Genomic DNA, 24,438 nt, shown 5'->3' on the forward strand with positions numbered 1-24,438 from the left:
CACAAAAACCTATAACATACTACAGGAAAGGGATAAACACAAAAAGCACAATAGGCCCACTTTAAGAAATGACCCTCACTTTCACAGCAGTACTACTAAACTTAAACAGTGCTATTGCTTCTGTTGTGTAACAATTTTAATTTACAGAACATTGTCAAATTGCATTACATTTAGTGCAAATAATAACACTTCTGATGTACAACTTAGAAATATACAAAGTGTGTAGATTACTGACAAAATATCAAAATTAAAAACGCTAAACGCATTCTTCGGCTGACATTGCTCGTGGATCTAGCTCTTGTAATCATCAGCAAAACAATAATCCAGATCCTTCCTTAATTCTGACCCCTTAGACCGAAAATCTGATTTCTTTGTGATTGCAAAACTCCCAACTTCGATGTCATCAAATACAATCTAAAGTCAATTTAAATCTTGAGGTAAGATGATGTGAAATGCTGACCCTCCCCCCCCCCCCCCCCCACCCCGCTTCATTTCAGTGTTGATAAATGCACATCTGGTGGCTGTACAGTAAATATAACCTGGATTTCCATCCTGGTGTCCAAGGCATTCTGCGGGTAGTTTATCAGTCAAAGGGCAAGAGGCCACTGCACTGTAGTGTGGCGTGTGAAATGTAATGTGAGAGTATGACTAAGAGTCTGGGGGGTGTAGATGATATCCTACTCAACATATTACAAAGTTACCTTATCTTGCTCAATAGCAGCGGGACTAATTTACAAACCTGACACTCATGAATGACATTTTCTTTGCTAAAAATCCACCTGGGGGTTTATAAAACGTATCCACTCATCTCTCAATAAAAGAGAGGAAACTTTACATGAGACACTTTGGCTGGCCTTTTGCAAAACAACTGTCAAAACCTGTGTTATGTGGGGCTTAACGACAAATACACACTGACAGTAGGCCGCAAATAAGCATCTATAGACCACAGTCAACTACACTTATATCCAATTATTGATTATCACTTCAACCGTGTCAAAAATATTGTCCAACATGACTTAATCTGCTGCTTCAAGTGTCCTTGGCCCATGCATGTAATCAAATTCAAGCATTTAACAGTCAATTCACATTTCTCACATTGGTAAACTAACTGAAAACATATTTTCTCTGTACAATACATTGTGTCCCTGGTGCTTTCTGACAGCTAGTTTCATTACAATCTAGAAATATAAAGATTTCAAAGCTTTCGGCTCTGCCCCCCCCCCCCCCCTATCAAACCGCGAAGAGAGTCATCACCAGAGGGACAGGAGAAGGCAGGAGGAAGAGACGCTGCACCACACCTCATCAATGCTTTCTTATCAAAATCTACTCCCCTCTCTCATGGTAGTTACTTTAGCAGCAGCAAAACAAGTAGCTGTAATACTAGTGATTAAAGCAAACCCAAAAAAAAAGTCAAGAAATAGGTAATCATAAGAAAATGTACAAAACAATTTACAAAAAAAAAGCAAATAATTGGTAACAACAATTCAAAAACCACTTAGGCAATTCTTGAATTGACATACAAGTGTACCCATGACCAACAACATGGTGGCCGGGACGACAACTACTGATGGGTTAAAGCCGTAAAACCAGTCTCTTCTACAAGCAGGAGTCCAGCAGGACGTCCTCGGTGATAAAGGGTCCTGCGAGTAGTAGTTTAACACATTCTTATTCACATGGAGAATGGGTCAAGTAGTCTTTGAGCGCCGGTTCAACACTGAACAATGTAGTCTTTCCACTGGGCGAACGTGGCCCTCCGCAAGCCTGAAACAAAAGATTTAAAAAATCAATATCCAAGAAAAGCTGAACTATTTTGTATGGCAAGTTTATTTATAGAGCACCTTTTCAACACAAGGCGATTCAAAGTGCTTTATAAAAATGAAAGACATTAAGAAACATATTATAAAAAGGCATTTCAAAACACTCATTTAAAAGCAAAGATAATAAAACAAAAAGGTACATTGAATTAAAGTTACAGTGGCAGTGTGAGATACACACATCTGAAATGTTTAGGTCTGCATTGCTAACGTTTTTGGCAGAAATAGTTTTCTATGACCTCACTTTCTTTTTTAACTTATCCTTTAGTTATTTCAAGTGTTTCATGCTAAACGAACCCCCCTTACATTTAAATACAGATAAAGCACCATGTCTTGAGTGTAATGAGTGTTCGACTGCCCCTGGTTACCTCATTGCGTTCAGAAGAGGATGGGCTTCCCAGCAGTTTTCTCCTGGACGTAGGAGGTGAAGCGTTTGAGGAACTTGGGATACTCTCTCTTGGCCACGGCTCTGAGGACGGAGGCCGGCGCCCCAGCCTCCTGGGTTTACTGCAGACACACAGAGGAAATCATCAGGAAACTGTGTGTGCTTACTGACAAGAACACCATTAATCTAACTTAAACCCACAGTGTGCGTAAACTGTACACAAACAGGTCTAGGCTGCCCTCTAGTGGCATTGTCTTATTCAACTCCCCTGACCTGTCCTGCTTCACAAACAATAAACTGGCTCTGGATACTTTCTCCAGCGCCGCTTCATGTCACAATAAACCCGCCTACAGGAAGTCAGGGGAAGTAAAAGTCTGGAATAATACTTGAAAGACGGAAGCACGCACACTCTTGGTAGAGTGAAACACTGGCTCGTATGAGGTTGTTCTGAATCTTTTGAGGAAAGGGTGTCAAACACAAACTAATAGCAACTCAGTAACATCATTAATAATAATAATAATAATAGGATTGAACATAAAACAAAAAAATAGTAAGAAGCAAGCTACAGGCACTTGTTTTCTTTGAGGCACTTCTGTGACTGGCAGCTACTTCTCAGTAGTCAACAAAACAAACATCCCCCCAGATAACCTCTCATGTGCTCACTCAAGCTGTATTTATTTAGGCTGATGTGATATTTGAGCTCCTACTGGCCTGAGGCTATTATTCACGAAAATGGTTTTTACCGGCTTGCCAGTGAATTAGCATAAATGTCAGATAGTCTCTGACATTATTCATGCTTCCCTCCATCTCTCCTTTGTAGTTTAGATAACTTGTGGGATTTTAGTTGAATCAATCAATCACATTTCAATCTTAAAGCCCAATTTGATAAATAACTAATTTGCCTCAGGGGGTTTTTCTAATCTATATGACATACAACATCATCTGTCCTAAAAACTCCCACAAATGAAACCCATCGAACGGGCAGACGTGCAATAGATGTCGTGTGTACAGTTTAAACGACATACTACAGTAACATCAATCTTCACCCAAGACATGTAATTTTGACCCAAATGTATTGGGAGTCAGGCCTCAGCTAAAACCCTTCCTTCTGGTACTCACAGTAGTTTGTAGTTAATCTTGAGGCGCTTGTAGGTACATTATTAGATTGATGATGATGATGGAGGGTGCTTTGTTCTGTAGGCTGCAGATCTATAAACACAGATCTATACCTTAATGGGCTGGAGAGACACTCACCATTGGCAACGTAGGTGATCTTACAAAGGATGTTGTCTCTGCTGATCTCTTTATCCCCCTCTGGTGGGCTGACCAGCGTTTGGCAGATCATAGCAACATTGATTTTGGCACGAACGCACCGGTTTGTGGGCTGGAAGTAAAACAAAAATGTAAATGAAAACAAACTCCAAGCTGCCACAAGTCTCACTCTAGCTATCTGACAGAGGGCCTGGGGGTTAAGAGATCTCAAATATTCGTTACACAATTATCTGTTTGACTAAAGGTTATTGTAATGATATGCTTAAATGAACCAAACGTATAATTATTCTCTATTCAAAGCACTTGGAAGCCTGACACATCGCCCTCGCTCCACTGCATGATATTGACTGGTGTTGATGAGGTAATCTGACCTGGGCATCGTTGTGGTCCACAGAGAAGTTGCACACCAGCCACGTGTCGGGGTCGTTCTCATTGGTTGACAGGATCTTCCTGATGGCTGACAGATAGAGCACGTCTCTCTGAGAGGCCGGCCACACTCTCTGAAACACAACATAGGCATTCAGTCAGAGCTACAGAACATCACTGATGGCAACATGTTTCAAAACCACCAGGAATTTACCTTGTGCGTCTGGTAACAATGACAGGCGTTATCAGAGAGCGTTCCACAACGTTGAAGTTTTCAATAGTGGCTGAAGGAAGTAGAGATCGTCAGTTGTTGTTGATTAAAAACAGAGAAAGTCAAACGGTTGTGATATGAAGGTGACTTCTGAGTGAACTTACTCTGCCCAGTCCATTCGGACCGCCGTGTCCCCAGAAGTAGTGGCAGACCTCGTGTCCCGTCACGCCCTTCACTGAATGCGTGGCTTTGAGAGGATCCAGCACGATACCGTTCTCCTCCACTTCCTCCTGTACACCTGTGACAGAAAACAATACAATTATTATATTAATTAAGACAAATAAATTCATCCATATGACCCTTTTTTTTGCAACCTCACTGCTAAAAGTTTTACCATTGAGGGATAACTGAATTTATATATATTAGGTTCTTGTAGTGATTTAAGGAAACACATTTTGACTTAAAGTGTGACACTAGATGCCAATATAACAACACTGAGCAATATTAGAAAGAAATACCTCTTTGTGAATTGTTTCATGGCTCCTACAGTACTTAGTTCTTATTGTATGGATTTATTGGATTATCTGTTGTGGCATGTATATTTTATTTTAGAGCTCATTTTGAGATTCATATTTGTATTTTGTGGCCTCTACTCTGACATGTTTATATGCTTTATACGTTCAAAAAGCTCTTTATTTTCCTCATACTGCCTGTAAACCTATGCAACACACTACAGGAAAGGAAAAACCCCAAAAGCCCATTTAAATATTTGAGTATATCTTCTTCCTCTCCTAGCTTCTACGGGTGTTCTCGGTTTCCCCTTGCAACCACAGTGACTAGTCTAAAAAGTGACTAGTCTCAATATTCACAGCGAGAAATAAAAGGGAAATGATTGATGAGCAGCTTCTGTGTTATGGACTCACCTTCATCTCTCCTTCTTCTATTACCAGCTGCCAGTTGGCATCTCCACCCATATCCTGAAGAGAGTAGGTCATGTGATTCTGCACATTCTCCTCCACCTAAGAGACAGAAACAGGCATTGATTAAAGGATTATGTGAGTAAGTGTTTTATCTTTCTTTACCTGCCTGTTTGAGGACATGCTGTGAATACATTGCATTAGGGATGCTAAGATCAGTTGATTCTATTCTACATGAATGATTGATAGGTTTGAGCAATGAACACTCACAGCGACTGTGCTGGTATTTTATCACAGAGGTTTCATAACATCACAGTATTGTCAAACTAGTATTTTCCTATTCAGAATCTTAGGAATAACCTTAGCAAATAGATTAACCACTGAGCTGTAAGCGAATAAATATACAACACTTGATTCCTGCTAGGGGTTTTTTTATTGAAGGATTAATGCGTGCTCATGCTGTGAAGGACAGAGCGTTGTGAGAGAGGAGGAGGCAGGAATGAAGAGTGTGAATAGATTCCAGTCATGCAGCGTTAACATAACAGTTTTTCTTATCAACCTGTCAGTCACTCCAGGAACTTTGTCTGGTCAGGCTTCTTGTTTTACGTAATAAATGCGTTAGGGCTGCACCATATTGGAAAAAAACTAATATTGCGATATTTTTTCCCCCCTGCGATATATATTGCGATATGAAAAAATACAGGAATTGAAGAAAAGACAGTTTTTTTTTGTCCACAAACCATCCTTTCTTGAACTTTAATGCTATAACAATTGGTATTTTTTTTAACTATATTTAACCGGATGAAGGATTTTAGTCACGCACTTCTGGATCTTAAGTTATCAGAGCAACAAGCTGAGCTAGCTCAGTTATCCTGCTGTGATCTGATCAAGAATGATTGTGATTGTGGTTTGCTGTGCATGCAGAGCCTGCACGTCACTCACTCAAGTACCCCTGACATGAGAGCCACGCGAGTTTTCTTTTGTAGCAAGCAGCAAAAGAATTGTAACATGACGTGTTTGAGTTCATTTGCCTACTTAATATCGCACGTCCTAAAAAATAAATACAAATGTGAATATCGCGCATGCGCATAACGCGGGTTATCGTCACGACACGATATATCGTGCAGCCCTAACATGCGTCACATGACGGATACAAGTTTGAGTGTAAAAACCTCCTATAACATGCAACTTAAAGCACAGGATACGTTAGTTAAATCCTGGAGTGACTGTGTTAGTAGGCATTCTCATACTATCTGTTTATGCTCTGACAGCAGATAGGGGTGCTCTCTGTTGACCAAATACAGTACCTGAGCGCTGAATCTGTGAATGTCATCGGAGGCACTGACTAGCTCAACGGAGGAGAGGGAAGAGGAGTGGCTATGGGGCTGTCCAGCAGAGAGGGAAATGGAAACAGGAAAGAATAAGAAACAAAAAAGAAAGCGGCGCCAGTGCAGAGATCAAAATCACAACCTGTTCAAGAAGCTCTTCATATGAACAGCTTATGATTAGCAGCTCAAATGATTACAATAAGCACAAACTGATTCTCAGTGAGGATACATTACGGTGAAGCATGGACACATTATGAGAAGCACAGAGCTTTAAAGACTTCAGACAGGAGTGATGAGACCCGAGTAGCATCAGGTAGCCCAAGCAGAACGGAAACAAGATGTACAATGATAAGACCAATAAGAAATGTGATGAGCACCTTGATGGCGTATCGATGTGTACCGATGGTGGAGTAGGGCGTCACCCGGAGGAACGGGGCTTAGTCGAGGTATCCTGACCTTCTCTGAGTGGCACTGAGGGACAAAGAGAGAGAAGATTAGGAAGATACAACAGAAAAAGGCAACACGCCCTCTCAGCACCATGTGTCATTTTTCATTGTTTAAATGTGTTGATAGGGAAGAGAGGAGCAGGAGATTCAGGCCCCGGCTCCACGGGAACGCATACGGCAAAACGCATCGGAGTAACGCAAACGCAAACGCAAACGCCAAAAAGCTTCCGCCCACACGCAATATACAACCGGATTGTGTCAAGCTACACGAGACGGCTCCGTTAACATCCAACCGCTGGAAAAGCTGCAGTACATATGCCGAGCCTGTACGTGGCGCTGTAACTTCCTCACAAAAGCAGCGAAGAAGAATGGTTGTCATGGCTGCACTTCTGTTTATTCTCCTTGGTGGGGGGCCGAGGGATCCGGGCAGAGTTTTTCGGCCGGTCAGCGTGTGTTAAAGTTAAATCTTCCGGACAAAATTATAAAAGTGCCGGTCAAAGGTCTTCATTGTTATTTATTGAGCTTTTAAAACAAATGAATAACGACGATATAATCATATATAATCATAAAATACACGGAGCCTGTCTCTTTTTCCTCTCTTCTGACAGCGTCAGTGTCTGTCTCATGCAGCAGCTGATCCAGTAATGATGACCCGACAGTAAAAATAAACATATTTATAACTAGTTTAGGTAGTTTGAGAGGTAATTAAAATAGCTAAGGGTGATGATCTGACTTGAAGTGTGTGTTTTGCTGCCGCTGCATCACAGCGGCAGGAGCTGCGTGTCTCCGTCCTGTCAGATTAGACTTCACTCGCGTTTATGTCCATATCGAGATAAAGATAAATAATCTGAATTCAGTGTGCAGTGTACTTTTGCGGGGTGAGCAGCAGAGGTGGGGAGAGGCGGGGCTATTGCGTCGTCATTATCAGAAACGGATTGACCGTATAGGCGACCACACAGCCCCGTTGGACCCCCCAGAGCGCTCCGTTCCCAGATCTATCCACCTTTGGACCCGTTGTCGTTTGCAGGGTCTGTTTCTACCGTTCCGTTACGGCGTCGTCTAGCTTAAAGGGCTATACGCAAGAGAAATATGCGGATTCAACCCGTTTTCGTTCCCGTGGAGCCTAGGTATCAATGTGCCTTCTAGACTAAAAGGTGTTATTGTCACATGCATCAAAACAGGACAGGACATTGAGTTTAAATCTTCATCACACCTGCTCCTCTATCTTGTCCTGTCTGTCCAGAGCAGCTTTCCAGTCACCGCATCGAAGAACTCTTCCTCATTGATCAGACTGTTGGGGCCCCTCCTGTGGAAAGCAAACGTTGTCAGCAACCGAGCAGGAAGATGAGAGTGCACACGTGATGTTGTTTATCTAGTCGTTTCTAATTCATTTATGGTTTCTTATTTCATCTTGCCTCGTAGTCGGGTCCTCCGTAGTGGGACTTTTTCTTCAAGCTCATTCACCGCAGACTTGTAGGCATCTTCTACCCTCTTCCTCTTCTCCAGCTCCTGAACCACACCGAGAGTGTTGTTATTGCAACTATATTAAACAATAAACAACAGAATGTGAAATAGAAAAATGTTCATTTAAACATCTGTGCTGCATTGAAATGGAGAGCTGTTTAACCTTTGACAACAATCAACAGGAATTCATGTCGCAGAGTCAGATAACATGTTCACTCGGGGACAAAGCCTCTTTTATCAGATCACAGGAGATAAAGAGTAACAAAAAGAAAAAGTGGAAGGATAGATAGGGCAGCATGTCGCCAACAATTGGTTGAACCCACTACGTGCATCATTCAGCTGTGTGCGCTGAAAACAGGTTTTACTTAATGTGTCATTACCTGCCAGAGGCTCACACAATCAACCAAGTGAAGTAAAAACAACAGGCTATCGCTTTAAAATCAAGAACTAGAGATATCATATTACTATTAACACCTTCTAATACTTTAAAGCACTGAAACATTACAAACCAGTGTATGAATTTGGTTTCTCTGCCAGTGGAAATTATTCAAAACAAGCGTATTTAATGTGTAACTGAAACCATTGAGGAAACCAGACATAATGCAAAAAGAGAAAGATAGCTAATTGTGGCTTAACATAGCAAAAAACAATAGCGGATATTAAACCAAACACAGTAAGCAGAAGGGTGTGGACGTATACCACATAAAGAACAAGAGGTGAACCTGTTGTCAGCTGTGTCACCACGAGACTGACTGAGAGACCTACTTTAAAGAAAAGGCTGCAGGTCTGTAGAGGTATCCATCCCTGTGTCTGGTACTTCAGCTGCTCTGCCCTCTTTTGTAGCGAAGGTTTCCACAAACTGCCCCATGAAGTCTTGGCAGTCATTTTTTTTTTTTTTAAATCCCCTCTTGGTGTGAGTCTTGTTTCTTCGAGAGCTTGTTCTGAACTGTTTCTATTTCCCTACTGCGGCGGCTCAGCGTCACACACATAACCAAACACAGATAAGATTGAGGTAGTTTCACTCGAGCAGTCAAACCAACTGAAAGCACTTTCCGGCTTTTGTAGGTTTTAGGGTTGGGCCAAACGCATTAACACATTGGAAGAAAAAAAACTGGTTTGACAACATAAGCTGAGCTGAGAAGGATGTAAGCATGAGGAGCGCCTTTAAAGACACAGACCGCTCTCTAGATAAAGCTGAAGAGATGAAAACAAAGGCACAACTCCAAATAACAATAGAGTTAAAGCTCATTGTAAGAACAGGTGTATTTATGCTTCTGGTGGGCTATTTTGAAACTGATCTAACGGGACCTAAATGATGTCAGATATAGTTGTTTTTCAGTAACAACCTGTAAAGAAGCTTTATAAAAAAAATTGTTTCGGTGATCTACAGTAGAATTTGACGACACCTTGCCAAACCTTTTTTAAACACTAATTAAGCAAATGCTTATTTAACACTATCTTGCTTTACAATTGCAAACTTGGCAGCTGAACAGGGAACTGTATTGCACAATATCTTGCTAAATTACCACCCTTTAGAGCAGCTTAACATGTTCCACAAATTAGCCTCATCATCAAACCACAACTTCATCTAAAAGGGCAACAGTACTAAACTCTTGGTCATAATAACCAACTCCCTAAAGATGATGGAAGGCAGCGATTAGCTTTCTTTAAACCTCCCTCACAGCACAGACTGCTGCCACGCCCACTGAGGAAACATGACATTTAGCACACCGAGTGATCTTAATCTCTGTGTGTGTGTGTGTGTGTGTGTGTGTGTGTGTGTGTGTGTGTGTGTGTGTGTGTGTGTGTGTGTGTGTGTGTGTGTGTGTGTGTGTGTTGTGTGTGTGTGTGTGTGTGTGTGTGTGTGTGTGTGTGTGTGGTGGTGTGTGTAGTGTGTGTGTTGTGTGTGTGTGTGTGTGTGTGTGGGTGTGTGTGTGTGTGGTGTGTGTGTGGTGTGTGTGTGTGTGTGTGTGTGTGTGTGTGTGTGTGTAGAGTGTGTAGAGTGCGAGGCCGTACCCTGTCCACCTCTCTTCTGCCAGCTGTCCTCTCTTCTTCATCATCAGCTCGATGCAGTGGGACAGAGTGGAGAGGATGCCTGCCGTGGTGGCCTTGAAGGTGATGGCCTCCCCCCTTGAAGTCTATTCCATTCATACCTTTGGGACTGGCAGGTGGAAACACTAGCACGGAGAGAAACTAATAAATAACCGAGCGCGACAGCTTCCTCGTGACTTGATCTGACACACAGACTGTCTAGCATTTCACAATCAAATGATTTAGTTTTTTATAAATATATATTTTTTCCCCCACAGAGATTATGAAATGAACTGCAGTTCAACTCACATTTCTCTTTGCTGCCATTGTTGTTGTGATTACATTCACCATCAGTTCTTGTAGTGTTGGGAAATTCCTCTTCATCCTCTTCTTCTTCTTCTTCTACAGGTAAGAGAGAAACAGCGATCTTAGATACATCTATCTGTCCAGTTAAGCACATTTTAAGATGGCAGAAATACCTCAACCTGGCCATATTCAACAGGTGTCTTTACATCTCCACAGTTGCTAATTGCTTTCGTAATAGAGTGCCACAGTGACGCGTCCTAAAACCCGGAAGTAAGTTAGCATTTTACCACTTCCGGTTCCTTCGACAAAAACCCTACTTTTATAATTTATAAAGGGTAGACATGTGGGTATTATCCGGCTGAACAAAACGTGATCCGTCTCTTCAATGTGTGTCAACCACAGACCTTATTTCGAGCTATTTTCCAAAATCCTATGGAGAAATTGCATTGGTTTTTGTCGAAGGAACCGGAAGGAGTTTACTTCCGGGTTTTAGGACGCGTCACTGTGGCACTCTATTGGTCAATTGTTGAAGACAAAACGGTTCATTTCTAGCAAAAGCATCTTTCAGATTGAAATAGATATTTGTTAAACTGACATATGAGAGTTGTTTCAATATGAAAGTGATTTTGAAGTATACAGAAATCCTTTGCCTCAGGGATTAAACAACCCACAAAGTGCCCTTAAAGTGGATATCGATTTTTATTTCCGTATCAAGCACTCTCCTTTAACTCTCAAACTGCATGAAGCCTGCAAAGCTACCTCTATAAAGTCTTTCCTTGGCTAGTAAACATCAACACTGATTCCTCTTTGCCATGTCCACACTGCTCTAAATATGTGTATATATGTATAATATAATATATCTTACCCTACTTATAACTCATTTAAAACCTATTTTTAAATACATATCTCAAACTATACAGGCTTTATGCCACAGGTTACCTCTATCTCTCTGAAATTCATCTTTGGAGACAACGTCAGCACAGGAGTCAAAGTATTTCTGCAGCGTGTCCACTTGTCTGCACAGAATGTCCCGGAAGGTTTCCATTTCAGCGAGCTTCTCACGCAACCTGTGCCCCTTCTGAGCGGAGACAAACAGAAGTAAGAAGTGTGAGCTGTCAGGGGAAAGATTCATTTCCGTTCTATTGTTTAAACACAAGGCAAGGTCAGCATAAAAAAAGTCCAAATTCTTTCAGCTGACAAAGGAAGTAACAACAGATCTAGCCTTTAGCTGGTAGTTTCAGAAGAGGACTTTGTACATGTGGCCACAGTTAAAATCTCTATTGATGGAACTACTTCAGAGGGACTCAAAACATTTACTGTAGCATCTACAGTCTGGTGATCATTGTGACACCTTAAGCAAATATTTATATTTGAGAAAAGTCGTTTGTTTTGGCATGACAGATGGCATATTATTTGAATATCATTTAAACTTGTACCACTGTTTTTGTAAACGTTTGTATATTGGACTATGTTATGGTTATATTTCATTCTCTTTGGGAGTTTGTCCTTGACCGATGAGAGGGTCTAAAGGACAGAGGGTGTTGTATTCTCTACAAACTGTTAAGGTCCCTAAGACAAATTGGATTTATTGATTGATAGTGCAGCATTCAGTATGGTTTGTCCAAAAGAGTTTAACTACTTAACACCAGTAAGATGCTCGAAGTGTTGATCAAAACAAGTTTGTGTTAAAGTGTACTCAAATGCAGTTTTATAGCATATGGCATACTTTTCAATCATCAAGTTGGTAGGGTTGTGTCGCTGTAACTTACTTTCAATTAATGTTCTTTTAGGTTAAAGAGTACATCGGGTCTTCACAAAATGTTTGGTATTTCATGGAACTTGATTCAGGACTAAGATATGCTCGCAGACTAAGTGGCCTAGAAACCTGGTGCATTGGATAAACAGCCACTATAGTCGTGTTTTTACCTTGAAGGAGGATGTGGACGTGGCGGACAGGGCACTGGCTGCTGAGGTGAGAGACAACATGGACCCATGACGCCTGAGACTGGTTTCTGAACCGTAACCTGACTCGGCCTGGATTGAGGGAGATAACAGACAGAATGAGGAAGGGAGAGAGAAGGATGTGAATAATAAGAATAGAGGAAAACAAAGTGAACAAAAGATCAGTATGTGCACAAAACATATTTAACAACCTGCAATATAGAAGGAAAGTTAAAGACAGACATAGAGAGGGGGAGATCAATTCTAGCCGTCTGCGGCAGCACTGAGTAATGCTGATCCAGACCAGAGCAGGGCCTCCACCTACACACACCTACACACACCTACACACACACCTACACACACCTACACACACACCTACACACACCCCGTCTGCTGACAAATGCCCACTTGCATCAAGACAGCCAGTATAGCTGATACTAAGTGCTTAAGAAACACTGAGTGGACAGATCTAGCATTGATTGAAGGAAATAATGTTGTTTCTATCAGCACACACATTGTACTGTCTCACATAGCGTTATTATACAGATCCACATTATGGCCTGGCTTTAGAGAGGGAGGGAGGGAGTGGCAGTGATTTCATCTGTTCCATTAAACAGAAAACTTATGACGGGGCGATGCCTGGGACTGCCAACTCTGCAGCTTTTTATAATACACAGAGCAAAGCCAATATATTCTTGTGTCTCCATCATGCAGCTGTTAGCAGTTATCTACTCATTTAGAGAGGGAGACAGCAAATTAATGACCCAACATTATGATCCTAAAGTTAAATTCACACATTTCTCCAACCAGTAGACACAGTAATGTGGAGCTAAGGCGACAGGCTAAGGTCGGAAATGGTTCTACGTATAAATCAGGATACTAACATCAGTGTTAGTATACATCGATTCAATTAAATATCGACCGCCGGTCCGCCACAAATAGATTTTTTTGTTTTTGTAAATTGTACATTATATTTTTGGGAGAATAAACCCCACAGATCCTCAACTCCAGTGTGTCTCACTCATTGACAACGCAACACAGAGCAACAAGGGGCCTTTGGCTTTTCTTGAAGAAGTGCTGCTCAACCAGATAAAGTGTTACATCACCTGGCTTAAGCAAACACTAAACTGTTGACACCTGCAGTGCAATATGGATTTCATTTCGTAATGCAATTGCACAATGATTCCTTTGCTAAACTATACCATCCTCATTGGTACATAACCATGCTACAACATGTCAAGTACTTAAAAAAGACAACCTACATTTCAACAGCAGAGAATCACAGTTGGGGCGGTTACACGGGTAAAATAACATTTGACAGAAAGTTCAAACGAGCAAAACTTTGTCTAACAGCACTGTCTCTACATTAACCTAATTCCTTCAGTTTTTTTATCTACTACATTTACATAATGCATGGATTACTGAAATATAACAACAGCATATCCTGGTTTGGGCGTGTACCAAGAGCTAAAGCAATAGACTAATGAAACATTATTATCTTTTATCCGACACAAGGTTTGTGGTAACACATCCAAACAAAACTACTTGGTAAGGTTTAGGCGACAATTTGACTTGGATACGTTTAGTTCAATATAATGGTTTGGCTTTGAATAAGTACAATTATATTATTAAAGTTACAGACTTCAATTAAAACAAGGGAACTTTGACTTTTGGTTCCACACAGGACATAAACAGCGACCTCCTGGGTGAAAGTATTTTTGCTTTTTTGAACCATCCATCTAACCCAGGCGTAGGCAATGATTTTGTGATAGGTGAAAACCAAATGTAGTGGGGGGGGGGGGGGGGGGGGGGGGGGGGGGGAAATAAGTCTTCCTCTAAACATAACATACAGTAAAGTAGAGTTTTGTTATGAGAATGCAATTTAAGATATCCAGCATTAACATGAAGAATATTGTGTGATAACACCAGAGAGTGACATCTCTCAGCACCTGCTCAGCTGCGTGACACAGCCGTGCAAATCAACACCCACTCGACACAACACATGAGATGGCATCCTACGCCCACAGCTTTGTGATGGTAATGAGAGGAGAGTACAGTAAGTGACCATAGCAACCACTGGGCACTTCTTCACATCTGAACACATTGCTGTTTGATAAATCACCTGTCGGAAAAATGCTAGCACACAACCATGCAAGACAAAAAAGTGATTTATTTCAATGACTCTCATGAAGTTTAATTCTCACGCTAGCCCATTAAAGCTACTTTTGTGAAAAGCAGCATGCATGCAAATAATAAGTTGTACGGAGGAATCCATGGATCGTTCATGTTTACCATTCATATCACAACACTTGCATACCACTAAAAGACTTCAGTGATGAGTGATAGCAGCATGCCAACATGCTATAAGCCCACCATTCGGCCATTGAAACAGCCAAGGCAGAGCAGGACACTGCTGCAGTCCCCACGGTGTGCCGACCCCCACATGGCTCAGACGCTCCCTCAACACTCCCACAATTCAGAGGCTTAAATCCAGTATTCCCCTGTCTCTGGACACACCTCACTGAGGAACAAAAGGGAAGAGGAAGAGGAGGAGGAGAGGAAAAGCCACAGCTAATAGCTCATCAAGTAAAAGAAGAAAGCAGCTACAAGAGAGGGTAAGGAGGAAGAGCAAAAGTCATTTTCTCCATAGCAGTCGAGGGCGTGGCAGACACTCGCTGCTCCGTGAAGCAGAAGAGACGGGAAGAGGACGAGTCTTGAGATTCCCCCGCAGAGTGAAGCAGGTCTGCTCTCAGTAAGCTCTCCTCAGGCACACACATGGACCCAAAGACGCACACGTACATGCACTCCACTCCTGCTGCGAAACTAAATCAACGGACCACGCACCCGGATATGTGAAACCTTTTTATGTTGTCCATCTTTTTGTCTGGCATCCATCTCTGAGCTAGCAAGCATGACTGTGTGTTTGCATGTAAGAGATGGAGTGAGAGAGGGAGAAAAATGAACGGTGCGTGCATATATGTATGAGAGAGAGAGAGAGAGAGAGAGAAGGGATAAAGGATAAACCACTAAACTATCAAATAGGTTTGTGAGTGAAGCAGCTTGAGAGAGAGGAGAAAACAACATTTATCTGCTTTATTTCAATCTACCTGACCCCCCCTTTATCTTTTTTCTACTAACTAATATTCCATTGTAAAGCTTGATCTGGGTCAATAGTGTTCAGACTGTGCCAACAACCGGCCTGAAGAAGTGGTGGAAACACTATGAATAAATACAGGGTTTTTTCCCCATTGCCTCCCATATCACCCCTCTGAATCCGACAGAATGGAACAGTCTTCTCGGTATGATCGAGTGTTTTATATGTCCCTCTTGATTTTAGTTGCTGTGAGAACAGGCGATAAAATGAATTATTCATCAAGAGCTGCACTTAAGTCCCTACACTTACCACCAACACAAACACACCCACGCATTAAAACACAAATGGACATGAACAAAAACTGTTTTTCCCCTTGTACAATAACAGCCTAATTGTGCCTTTGTGAAATGGCTTTATGAGGGTATTAAAAAGCTGTAATCATGTTACAACAGTTTGACTCATATTCAAGCACAATTATTGTTAGATATTCACATAATTGGTAGATACAAAAGTAACCCTCAATAAGTAGCTTTAGAAAGTGTTATACAATATGCATTTTAAGTCACTTCCCAGAGCTCCACGACAATATGCTGACATTAAGGTGAATGCTAGAGGCAGATATAGATTAAAAGGAAGAAACAGGGATTACAATTGAAAATATAATATTGTGTAACAGATGTGTCAAATTTGTCTCAGTGTGTGTTTGTATGTGTTCTACTTTTACAGTATTTGTGATAATTTAATTATTGTCAGTTCTATGAAAATGAAAACTACAAATATAATGTCATTTTCCGAACAAAATGTGATTATGTCACAGTAAAAGAGGGCGTATTCTAACGGTAGGCTGAATGATTTCATGCCACAAATAAAACCAGAATACAATTGGTGCAGGTCCCTCTCTCTCCAGCTGGGAGCAGTGCAGACACACTCACCTATACTAATGCTGCAGGTAGTGCTGCATTAAGCTCACTGAGGTTACTGTAGGTCACAACCCGTGAATACTCTCACACTGTCACTAATGGACCAGAGACCTGCAGTTACTCACACTCTATTGCCACACCCAGGTCGCACTTAAAAACATCCACAGGGCTCGTGGAGAAGCTGGCCTGAGTGGGTGCTACATTTACACTAGTACCTCAACTTTAGTTGTTTAATGCTGCCAACACAAGCAAGAACAACAACATGATTACATAAAGTATTTTAAATTCATACTGGTAATATAAATGTGTCTCCTATTCACAAATGTTTTACAAAAAGACATGAAAACACACAAAGAATTGAAATGTCCCAGTACAAACACATTAATATTAATCAAGTGTAAGTACCAGAGGTTGCGCTAGACTTTTTCGCTGCCCGTCATTTTGACGGACAGGATCGTAACATTTCCAAAATCCAGTATAACCCGTCGGCCTTTACACAACTCTGGGGGGGGGGGGGGGCACGCTCGTTAACTGTCAACGGGGGAGCTCGTGAACTGTTAGCGCCGTGTTATGCATGCCCACTGCACCTTGCGGGAGCGCGCACAGCGTAAAGTAAAAACTCGCAGACATTTCAATGATTTGTACGGCAAAGTTAGGTTTGGAAACAGTATCATTTCCTTTTTAGCGGGCATGCATAACGGCATAACACCGGAGCCTCGCTGCGGGGAAGCTTTGGCGCTGTTCCGAGTTTGATCTAATCTGTCAAAATGACGGACTGCTTTCAGATTTTTCCGTCATTGTTAAAAAACAATCCGTCTATTCTATAACCGAAAATATTCGGTTAACGCGACCTCTGGTAAGTACTGTGTGTAGAGAAGAAAACCTCAATAGCAAATCAATCAAGAAAAACCCTAGTTTTGGACAGATCCCGGCCCTATACTGTATGTTGCACAGCACTTCTTAAATAAGCATTGACTGCATGTATTATGTGCTCAACGCACTTTGTTTACAGTAACTTGATGTTTTGCTGAGTGAGCAGCTGCCTGGTATCTGATAACAGGAGAGACCCCCACCTCAACACCTCACTATAGATTCTTCACATTCCCAGGGTGAAGGGCTGTTTTGTGTGTGTGTGTTTGTGGGGGTGTGTGTGTCCGAACCCCTGTCCTGCCACACCCAGGTCACCAAACAAAATAGATAACTTCCCGTCAGTTCTGAATAACAACCCGACCCAGAGTTTAACCTAAATACCGGGAAAAAGTAGATAACGCGGCAAGCAATATTTCCGGTGGGTTATAAGGAAAACCAAAAAATTATACAGTTTTTATTGTAGCCTGAGGAACTGACAAAGTTTTGCATATAAACATTTTAGGGCTGTCAGTCATTTCAAATATTCAATCGTGATTAATCGCATGATGTCCATAATTAATCGCGATTAATCGCAAATTAATCGCACATTTTTTATCTGTTCTAAGTGTACCTTAGAGGAATATTTTTCAAGTTTTTAATACTCTTATCAACATATGAGTGGACAAATATGCTTTATGCAAATGTTTGTTTATTATCATTGGAACAATGACAAATATTCTCAATTCAACATTCTGGAACCTCTCCCTCTCTTCTCTCTCTCTCTCTCTCACACTCTCTCCCAACCCTGTCTACTTATTTGCACTGAGCCAGTTGCTCAAACAGACAAGCCTGTTTACAGTTGTCTGCGAAATGCCGCTCCTCTGTCTTCATAGCAGTCAAAGCATGAGACTGAAGTTCCCACTGTGGGTCAAAATAATGCGCTGTGATGTGCAGTCGACACGTTGGATGCGATCCGAATTATCTCACACAGTCCCTCGTCCTCCACAATGTTAATTGTCCTGCAAGCTGTAGCCACCGCCACCCATTTAGCTATCGCTGTTGAAAGATTGCTGCTCGTAGACGCCGTGTCCAGGCGTCTCCCCGGCAAACTTTCAAGCGTGTTCTGCCGCAAGCGAGCGGCAAGAGCGGGGCTGTCAGCATCAGCTGTGTGCTTGGCTTGATGTTTAAAACACCTTTTTTTGTATCCATATCTCTCGCTAGAATCTGCCACCATCCAACTAACAACAACAACAACAACAACGACGTCAAGCCTTTGGGCTCTGAAACTCCGGGGTGGGCCGAGGACAAATACACATGCGTTAATCGCACGTTAAAATAATTAGTGGCGTTAAAAAACAAATTGCGTTAACTTGACAGCCATAAAACATTTGTTTTGTTTGTTGAAGCAAAGTGGACATTTGTTTAAATCCCTACAACACAACAAGGACTGGATTCAGGTAGCGTGCCATCTGTAGCATTAATCTATCATGCATCTCAAAGCAAAACTCCCATAACAACTCTATCACAAGACGGACTGAATGACATACAAACCAGGGTGTAAAGAAAAGCCAGAGATACGGTCAAGAAACTCTATGGAAAAAGAGGAACCTGCTCCACTCACCTTGTGCAGCTCTATGGACTCGATCCACTGCAGTCTGTGCTCGGGATCCTCAGCCCGGAGGTACCACACACTGTCGTTCACGCTCATGTCAAAACGACACTCGTCAAACTCATGAGGCTGCAAAGAGAGAGGAGAGGGCTCTTAAATAGTTATTATTAAATCATCACATCATGCAAACAATATCTTTTAATATTGTAAATCCTGCATGTCCCTTTGCACATTTCTGCTCTACCTCTTTTTAAATCTACACAGCTCTCCACTTTGAATGTATGTATTTGCAATATTTTACTGTACTCACTTTCTCACATATTTATATTTTGTGTAAACATTTTCTTCATTTTGTTACAATAGTCTTATAATGATCCCTATTTTTTGCCTCGATTCTTCTTTCTGTGTCTTTGTATGCCATCATTTATTCCAAAGCAAATTCCTCGTATGTGTAAACCTCACTTGGCAATACAACACCGATTCTGATTAGGCAGAGCACATGTGTCATGTGACCAACACCAGATGCCTGTGTTTGAATAAAAACTCAAAGTATCATTTTCCTGTAGTTCAATAAAATCAATCAGAGCAGAAATCCCACTTTGTGTCTGTGTACGACACTGACTGAGTGCGATGAGACATTCTGGACACACATGGATTCCATCACAGAAAGCCCCTGCCTCACAATAAAAAGGAATTTTAATGAGAAACTGATGTCTCATGTCGGCAGACGCAACCCTAAACGACCGCAGCAGAGCAGAGCAGGAAAACAGATATTCTTTCAGCACGTCTTCCCCCTGAACCTGGGTCATCATAACTTTTCCATTCCACTATTAGGGCCAAATCTTTCAACTATTTCCCTCCCCCGTTCTACAATGCACCCCACCCTGCCTTAGGCGCCCAAAACACGTGAACTAAAGAATTCCCGTTTCCTCTGAGATTGGAATGTGACCGCTGCACTCAACTGAGGAGAGATCTGTTTTGCAAAGGTTCCTTGTGATAAATTAGACAAAGTTCACTTGAATCGTTCCCTTTTTCCCCTCCTTGGTAGGAGCCTGACTACAGCTGCTCTGTCAGCTGACAAGAACCTCACGTCGCCCAAAATGTAATTAGATTTGCTGAATGATGCTCATGTGCTGGTTTATTTGCTTCTACCGACAACAGCAACTCCAACTCTGAACGGGGCTTGGATAACTTTGTCTTTAACACTAATATTACATTTCACAAGTTGCGTGTCTGGGATGTTGACAGGGGTGTGTGGTTTTCTCTGACCTTTTGATGCTTTCTATTACTGTCACATTCAACCTAAAGGCTCAAATGTTCCCTCAGGGTCAGGTGTAACGTCAAAAATCCCCATAGTTTTCTAAGTTTCTCAATAAGGATGGGAAAGCAATGGTAAGCCCAAGTGCATCCAGCCGTGATGCCATTACTGGTCAGAGAAATCCAGTTTATCTTACTGTGCTGTATCAGACACGGCCCATAAACCTCTGCTTTACAGCCCGGTTTATACCTCTCTCATTCCGCCTGGGACAATCTCTGCTGCATTGGCTCTTTTCTGCATTGCATCTTCAGTGTTGGGAAAGAGAAGGTTATCAGTCGAACCCTTCTAACCTTTTCCCAGGAGAGAAACCTAAGCTTTTTCTCATATGAACTGCCTTTACACTAGTGTTTGTGCAAACATGCTTGAAATGTAATCCAAACAAAATGTAACACTATACATACAAATATATATATTGGTTTATACGAGTTTGTCTGCACAAACATGTATAACTGGAAGGCAAACACCAATGAACTGACAAGAGCTTGAACTGGTTTGAGCTTCTTGGCTGACAATAGGAATTTAGATTTCATTTTCACTGTGACATTTCCAGCACATTTTGCTTCCCTATGAAGACAATCTGGCGTGTCTGCGCGCACGCACACACTGCGTGTAACAAACTGATATTAGGCAAGAAGAGAGGCAGAGGCTTGTTCCTGCATTCCTGAGTCCTCATACCACCGTCTCCGTAGACAGCACAGGCTTTATACCGGAGGAAGGGAGAGGCAGTGAGAAGTGACTGTGTGTGTCATACTACTCCAATAATAAGTGAGCATGTGTAATCAAACTGTGTACACTCTTGGTTAGCCTACTATAACACAATTACAAAGCACAAACATGCCTTGTTGAGCTCCATTCAGGTCTGCACAAACACAGGAATTGGTATTTTGCTCCCACTTACTGGAGAAGGAAACTAACTGTATAATTTCAAGTTGTAGTCCTATTGCAGAGAAAAACTATTTGTTTGGCCTCTGTACACGGTGGCGGTATGCTCAGAGAACCCACCCAGTGAATATTTAACCACGGTGTGGGATTTAAACTTATCTCACCAACACAGGGGCCTCATTGGGAGAATACCGGTCTGATCTGTGCAGTATGTGGTCAAAGCTTACATTTTAACCCATAAAAAACATCAATTTTAAGTAGTTTGTGCCAAAACTGCCATGGAGGAAGACGCCTGAGTGTGTTCTGAAATGACTGTTTGAGCAGGAATGCATCTCTTGGGTAAAATACAGGTCTTTACCCTATCTTTGTAATCTTAAAAACAGCCTCATTACTTGTTAATGTTTACCCTTTCTATCTTTCAGGAGCGTTGATTTAAGGAATTAAAGTTCAACTCTATCCATGCTAATGACAGGGAGCATGAGCGTCAAACAATGAGACCTGCGGGAGAGGTAACCCTACTCCGAAAGCACTGGAGCAGAAAATCCGGCCTTTCATGGTCGCCCTGGTTATGAGCTCTTATTCCCTGGAAAGTCGGACAGGTGCTAAGATCATTCTGCTTTCTGTTGTTGCAGAGACAGCAGCAGTGTTGTTCCTTTCTCATACCGAGGTACATACTTACTGCGATAAAAGCCTTGCTGAGGCACAGAGACCCCCTGCAGCCGTACTCCCGCTCGTCCTCTGACTTGTAGTAGCTCAGGGTGTTGTTCTTCAACACAACCCATCGGTCCTGCCATCCGTGTATGTAATTTGTCCACTGTAAACACACAAGAGGCACGACACAAACAGTTAGCTGAACCAACAGTCAACACATCCTCTATGCAGGATTCTAGAGACGGGTACTCAGATATTGTACTTGAGTAAAAGTAAAAGAGTGTAGGAATACTCTGTTACAAATAAAAGTCCTGTATTCAAAATGTCACTCAGGTAAAAGTACAAAAGTAAAAGCACCAAAACATAACATTGTACCAACGTTTTAAGTACTTATTATGCATATTGGCCCATTTCAGAATAATATATGATGTGTTTTTATTATAGTTATTGATGCATTAATGTGTTATCAAAGCGGGGGAAAGTGCAGCTAGTTTTAATGACTTTGTATACTGCAGGGTAGCTTGTGAATTTAACTCACAGTAATCACATCATTAATCCAAATGTGCAAAGTAACCAAAGACACTAAATATATGTAGTGGAGTAAAAGTACACTTTTTACTTCTGAATTGTAGTGGGGTAGAAGTACAAAGTAGCAACACATTTGACTACTCAAGTAAAGTACAAGTCTCACAAAAATTTATTTTAGTACAGTACTTGAGTAAATCTACTTAGTTACTTAACACCACTGCAGCTGAATTATACGATATAACATTTAAAGTGGTTCACCTTGCTTAAGACACCTCCGACGTCCACATGCTGGGCGGCCTCCGGGTCCACATCCTCATCCGAACCGGACGATGAACTCTTTTCGGACATTTAAATCCAAGTTTTAAGGAAATCTGATGTATATCGAGAGAACCGCGTAGCTGCTGGATGAGATCAAACTCGCTACAACCAAAAACCTGCTGACAGTTTCTCTAACGAAGTAGCCTTAATTAAACATTAACTGAGTGTATTAAACATGATCTGAAAAGCGTCATGTATCTTTATCGGTTTACAAACTTAGACTCAGTTTAGTCTCCAGCTTCTCTGCAGGTGACAGCTGACTCTCAACTTCTCCGTTTTGCGGGCTTTGTTTTGAAACTGACGTTGAATACCAAACAGACTAGCTAGTTAGCGTTAGCTGTCAAACGACGTTAACTTAACTAGCCACTTGTGACTCGTTAGCTATTTTAGCTGCGGTGGATAATCTGCTGCAAAGAGTGATCGATGAAGAAGGCCTTCGTGTTCAAGCTGTACCTTAAACTTCAGGCTACAAATGACGGTGTGTGTCGCTGCTGTAGTTCCGCAGTTTGGTTAGCAGTAGCGGAGGAGCTTGTCTTCATTCAGGTCGGGGGGGAGGAGCTGCAGCCACGCTTTACTGTGTACTGAAGAGAGCGGGTGTTAAAACGGTTAAAACACAACGGCATGATCACCGGAAGTCGCACACACTCCCCTTCAAGATAAAAATCTAACATGTTGCCAAGCGAAGTTTACTCAAATAGCACCTTTTAACAAGTGGTGTAAAGTAACCAAGTAAGCACGAGTCAAATGTTGAGGTCCTTGTACTTCACTTAAGTAATGTTGTACTGCTTTGTACTTCTACTCCACTACAATTCAGAGGTTAATCATTTACTTTTACTCCATACTTTGCAGATTTTGAATAATAGTGTGAACAATTAAAAACACCTTAATACGACTTTAGTTACATCTGGAATAACGTTCACAAGCTACAATGCATTATACAAAGTTATTAAACATATAATATATATTATTCTGAAATGGGCCAATCTGTATAATGAGTACTTTTACTTTTTGTATTTTAAGTATATTTAGATGCCAATACTTTTGTACTTGTACTTGATTGATTGATTGAGTTGATTGCAGGACTTATACTTGTTAAGTTATAACAGAGTATTTCTACACTCTGGTACTCCTTTATTAAGTACAAGATCTGAGTACTTCTCCCACCTCTGCTTTTATCACAAGGCCATTCAAAGTGTTTTACAAAAATAATATTAAACATTAATAATTATATGTTAATAATAATAATAACAATAAGCTTTATTGGTACCACTTTACAATAAGACTACCCTTATAAAGGATTCATAAAGGGTTTATAATTAGGTTATGAATTAGGTTGTAAACACTTTATTAATCATTAAGAACCATTTATAAACCAGTTCTAACATATATAGACATTTATTTATTGGGATACCAATACCAATACCAAGGATGCTGGCTGATGAAGAAGACGAGTTAAGCTAAGTAGCCAATATAAGGCTTAGCAGTACAGATAAATGTGGGCTCACTATTTGGCAAGCAACCGGTCACAGTTGCCCTGTTTATCTCATGTCTTGTAAAAGCTTATTAATGATTTATTAAGTGTTCACAACCTAATTAATAAATGAATTACAAACTATTCGTAAACCCTTTATAAGGGTAGTCTTATTGTAAAGAGGTACCGCTTTATTTGTATAGCACTTCGTATAAGAATTGCAGTCCAAAGTGCTTCACAGTAGAGAATTGACATCTCATAAATTAGTCAAAGGAAATTCACATAGTTAGCGTTAAATAGAGCAAGAATACAAAAAA

At 41.3% G+C, this 24,438-nt stretch overlaps 1 pseudogene; it reads right to left on the reverse strand.

The window, feature by feature from the left end:
- Nucleotides 1-93: 93 nt before the first annotated feature.
- Nucleotides 94-23,208, reverse strand: LOC117476022 (annotated as a pseudogene).
- Between the last annotated feature and the right edge of the window lie 1,230 nt (nt 23,209-24,438).

This window comes from Trematomus bernacchii, unplaced genomic scaffold (assembly GCF_902827165.1).
Source record: "Trematomus bernacchii unplaced genomic scaffold, fTreBer1.1, whole genome shotgun sequence".
Classification (NCBI taxonomy): Eukaryota; Metazoa; Chordata; class Actinopteri; order Perciformes; family Nototheniidae; genus Trematomus; species Trematomus bernacchii.